The sequence below is a fragment of the Pollicipes pollicipes genome, unplaced genomic scaffold (genome assembly GCF_011947565.3).
Source record: "Pollicipes pollicipes isolate AB1234 unplaced genomic scaffold, Ppol_2.1 Scaffold_3087;HRSCAF=3621_pilon_pilon_pilon, whole genome shotgun sequence".
Classification (NCBI taxonomy): Eukaryota; Metazoa; Arthropoda; class Thecostraca; order Pollicipedomorpha; family Pollicipedidae; genus Pollicipes; species Pollicipes pollicipes.
Window position 1 is genome coordinate 21,431,595 of NW_023596225.1, and position 5,263 is coordinate 21,436,857.

The window sequence follows — 5,263 nt, forward strand, 5'->3', positions numbered from 1 at the left end:
TGTTTTTACCGCCTCTGATAGGTCAGTTCTCACCTAGAGATTTGTGTCAGTACTCACCTGCAAGCCGGTGTGCAGTGGCGCCTCAGTTCCCATCGACGGATCGGCGAACATCCTGTCCGTCCTCACCTACAAATATATGGGTCCAGCATTACAACTATGTGTCCAGTATCACTCCACGCCTCGCCGACAGCTCGTTGACGGACGCTGTCTCCGTCTCCACCCCACATTGGTGATGACCTTTGGCTCAGTCCCCATCTACAGGTCCGTGCAGAGGTTTGCCTCAGTCTTCAACGGTAGATCGGTGGCGGGCTTTGTAGCAGTCCTACACGTACACCTCAGTTACGGTTGCCGCCTCAGTCCTCCCCTACAGATCGGTTACTAACGTGGCCGGCAGGGTGGCGGTGGCGGTGGCGTCCTGCACGCGCTGCAGTGTCACCTGCTCGTCGGTGGAGGGCGCCAGGGCCTGCAGAAGCAGCACCTCCTCCGTAGCCGGCTCGAAGGGCGTCACCACATGGGTGACGCCTGTGGTCTTGGTCTCGTGGTCCTCGGTGACGCGCCCGGTAGACCCGCGCCGCAGCCCGCTCCGGTCCAGGCGCAGCATGCCGTTCTCAGGCCGGGGGTCGCGGCCGCCGCCGCAGCGACGGAAGCACGGCAAAATCTCCTTGAACTCTTTGCGGAAGTTCTCGTTGAGCCAGGCGTACAGGAAGGGGTTGTAGCAGGTGGAGCTCATGGCGATGGCGTGCGCCACGAAGAAGAAGAGGTGGAAGTACTGCCAGCGGTCCCAGTCCAGGCCCAGGTTGGTCGAGATGTCGTCGAGGATGTTCATCAGATTGAGCGGCAGCCAGGAGAGTCCGAACACGGCAACCATTGCGATCAGCATGCGGTTGGTGCGCCTCTTCCTCTCGCGGTCCGCCTGTTCCTTTCGCGCGCTCTTGGAGCCCGGCTTGGACCTGGCCCGCTCGACAGCTTGAATGATATCAGCGTGTACGTCACAGTCATGATGATGAACGGGATGACGAACTGCAGGACGGTGGTCACGCTGCCAAACGTCAGCCTGATGTCCTCTGGGAAGTCCTCTTGGCACAAGTACGTGTCTTCGTCGATGGGAACGTGCTGAACGAAAACTGCGTACGGCATGGTTGCTCCCACCGAGAACAGCCACGTGCAAAGAATCAGAATGAAGCAGGTTGAGGGCATCATACGGGGTCGAAAGGGATAGATGATAACGAAAAAGCGGTCGATGGCAATGGTGGTGAGTGTGAGGGAGGATATGTAGATGCTGACTCCTTGGGTGCACGTCACCAGATGGCACAGGGCCTTTCCGAAGATCCATCTTTGCAGAAAGGTGTAAAGAGGTGTGAAAGGAACGCAAAGGACACACAGAAGTATATCAGACAGCGCCAGGTTAAGGATAAAATAATTAGTGACGGTCTGCATGGTTTTGTTCCGGAAGACCGCGTACATAACAATGCAGTTTCCGAAAACACCTAACAAAAAAATCGTCGAATAGATCATATAGAACACAACCTGGACTGGCAAGGTATGGACCAGGTTTTCTTCGTAGTACGTACTTTCCGTGGCAACTTCGGCCAGCAGCTTTGAGCCGTTGATTTCGTCGCCCACTTGGTTACCGTGCTGGTTCTCGGGTAGTGAGAAGTTTGACAGGGGATCCATGACCGTCACTCCACGGCTGCACTCCGTATCGCTGCCACACAAACGCACGAAGTCCTCGCCGCGAAGGCTGCTGTGATCGATGGAAGCTTCAGTTAGCGGGCACAGCTCATTGGGCCAATGCCGGCCAGCCTAGGTCGTCAGCTGAGGCCAGGTCAGGGCCCCGGCTGAAATCAGAGCGGCGACCCAGACGAGACGGCACCTCGGCGCGGCGCGATGGGAGCAGTCGCCCAGTGTGACCCGGTCACGACTGACGACCGCCGTGACCCGACAGGGCGGTCGGTACCCGGAGCTGCTCCCGACGCCACCCGCGCCGCCCAACTGACTGCGCCGCGGGCCGACCGGCCGCTCCAGCCCGCACCTGTTGCTCGAGTGGAAGGGATGTTCCGCTGACTCCGCGCAGCTACGACATGGTATCGACCCGGTCTGCGCAACGGGGGGCCACCCCACCCCCACAGACTTGTGCCAAGGATTTGTGCACTTCGGAGTGTCAGCGTTGATAATGAAAATCCGAGGTTTTAGGTGGGCGTTAATTGCTGGGTCGCGCAATCCGCGTTATCAGCATGTAACAGCGACGCATCGCTCAGCCTGGTGGAGCGGGTCGGGTGTCCCGACAGGGTGGTACTGAATGTTTTAGAACAAGGCGAAATCAATGGTTCTGTAGAAGCACTTTTCGTTCACAACACATGGCAATAAAACAACGCAAATATGTCCACTGTTCAACATACCATTTTGATACAACTAACGTCCCCAACGTTCCGCCCCCCAGTGATAACACCACTGCGCGGTACTCATGCTACTCGACCCCAGGAGCTGAAGCTAAGAGTTTGCATACACAATGAATCTTTAGCACAGTACAGACAATGTACTGGCCATAGCTATTGTACTGTATAAGTTGGGAAGACATGACGATGCTTTCTACGTATTTCATTCAACATTTTGTGTTGACGGTCCTAGTCCCTTTAGAGGCATTGAAACTAATAAAAACATTTCGTTGTTCATTTTTCTGACATCATAGAGCTCATATTACAGACATGAACTTTTCAGCCTCAACAAATCTGGTTGGCTTTAATGCCACCAATTTCGTGTTGTCTTCGGTCCTAATGCAATGAGCTAAAACGCTGCAGTAATGATAGCACTGCCATGCGGTGCACCCGTCTGACTCGCCGAATTACCAAAAAAAGAAAGAATTGCTAGCAAAAAGATGGCCGCTAGACGACTAAGTTATGTCCTTAAATGCCACCGCTCACACAACTGCATAATATTTTTTTACGTGGGTCTAACCCCCGAGCATTTAGATAGGAAGCATCACATGAAGCGTACGCTTTGGGAGCCTTCGGCGAAGCCCGTCATGTCGCGAAGCTGCGAACTACGCAGTCTAGTCCTAAATTTTTGTCTACATGAAGTGGTCTGGGAGTGATCGGTCCAAGGAGTGATGGAAACGACTTATGATCTGACAACACAAACTTAAGACAAGATGTTGCAGATGTTGCCGTCCAAGGAGTGATGGAAATGACTTACGATCTGACAACATCAACTTTACACAAGACGTTGCAATAAGATTTCTAGACCTTAACGGCAAAAGTTCTTTTAGGACCCAGGTATCGACATGCCTTCATGACCTAACACGTCATTTGCTAGGCGACCGTAATTTTTACGCGTCCTGAGGTCGATTGATTTTAGATCACACGCTGCCAAAACGGATAAGCGCACTATATTTCATGTGCCTATGCTCTGTTCATGTTAAGTGACGCTAGATCTTTTTGTAATTTAAAAGAAGTCACAGCTTGTGCACATGTATTTCCAGGCCCGAGTATCCGCGTACAACGTCCCAGAGCCCTGGCCCGGAACTCACCTGTGCCTCGTACCACACGGTATGACACTGGACTCATCAAGTCCTCATGCAGGGGAGAAGGGCAGGGCTAGGCTGATGTTTTTCCGTACCAAGCCACGGCTCATGGAATTGTGAGCTGTTTGTGAGCCGAGTGCTTTTGGTCGCAACGCTGCAGATGTCATGTACTTTGCGTGAACTGGTCTGGCGATGCTTGGTGCTTCAAAACCGCGTGACACCTTTTCGGCCAAACTGACACTAACGTCAGTTATCACGCACAGTGTTCTGTCACCTGCTGACTTCTGAGTTAAATTGCACTAGAGCGTAGCCACACGACACGTGGTAGTGCCAGACATTCGAGGCCGTACGTGGCGACCGCTGAACAGCGCTGGCTAGTTGACTGGTTGCCGCGTTTGGCCGTGCGGTCATGTCAGGCGCTCGTTGCATGATCACGTTCTAATTGCTTCACTGCTCGGGCTGAGTATGTTGGTCCAAGATAAATACATTAATTGTTTCCGCGAATGGCGCTGGCTGTAACACACATCCTCTGGAGCGATAGATCAATGGTCAAGTTATCGTGCAATGTGTGACTGAAATTTGATTTCCATTTTTGTCCAACTTTTCAGAGGCCGAAGGAAAGCGAATCCAGCCGTGTGCTAGGTATTCCTAGGCCGCTTGTGCTATACCACCGGCGCGTCCCTTACTTACGCCAGCGCTTTTCCTTGAAAAGGGCTATTTCACTTCTGGAGTCAATTTCTGAAATCAGAAAATCATAGATCTTTGGCTTAAATCATAGTTTTGGGCGTAAAATCGTATTATCTAGTTTGCAAAACCATACGAATTACACACACACTACGCTCTTACAAAAATGCACAGCGAATGCACGGCCTAGGACAAAGAAGTACGTTAACAATATTGCCCGAGTTTCTGAAAGGCAGGCACTGATAAACAACGGAGCAGGTGCGATAAAGCCCCAAAGATTTTGGTATTGCAATGAAGCCAAGGATTTGTGTCGTAGATCATGTTACGAACCTTAGGATTGTTGCTTATTGAAATGCAAACTACCGAAGTGGCAACTCTTAACGGCATGCCACGCCTGCGGAGGGCATAACGGAGCATAACACTTCGCATGATCAAGAAATAGTGACCGTTCAGTCATTCGGGCAAGAACACTTGGCTGGGGCACCCCAAGACCAAGAGATGAGGCAAAGCTGCATGTTCAGACACATTTCTTTGCAAAAATATCAAAATGGATCCTACTTGTGTGATTAGCAAAATGCTTGTCATGTATTCTCTGTTTATGTAAGCTAAGCCCCGAAACACTTAACAAATGAGATGTGGGTAATCTCATTGCCTGCAGTGCCTGCCTGCCTGTTTTCATCACCCTGAGTGAAAGCAGAATGGTGTGCAATGAATGCTCACAAAATAACATAGCATGCCGAAGGATTTTCCTCTTGAAACGCTTTTAAACTAATACCATGCATGCGCACAGCTCTAACATCATAAGGCAGAAGTCAGCGCCAACATGAATTGATAAGTAGAAACCAGTTTCCAGCTGTCAGCACATCAGGCTGCTATGTTTAGATCAGTGAATGGGCCAGTTTGGATTGTGCAATGACTGCTCATGTTGCGCTCCCATGTTCCTCAAAGGGAATGTTTCACATTTGGAGATATCAAAGCAAGCATCAGCTATAATGAAATCAGCTATAAACTTATAACTTAGGTATACTTTAAAGTAGAAAATACTGCTATGGACGACAC

At 51.0% G+C, this 5,263-nt stretch overlaps 1 pseudogene; it reads right to left on the reverse strand.

The window, feature by feature from the left end:
* Positions 1-355: 355 nt before the first annotated feature.
* Positions 356-1,890, reverse strand: LOC119090349 (prolactin-releasing peptide receptor-like; annotated as a pseudogene).
* Between the last annotated feature and the right edge of the window lie 3,373 nt (positions 1,891-5,263).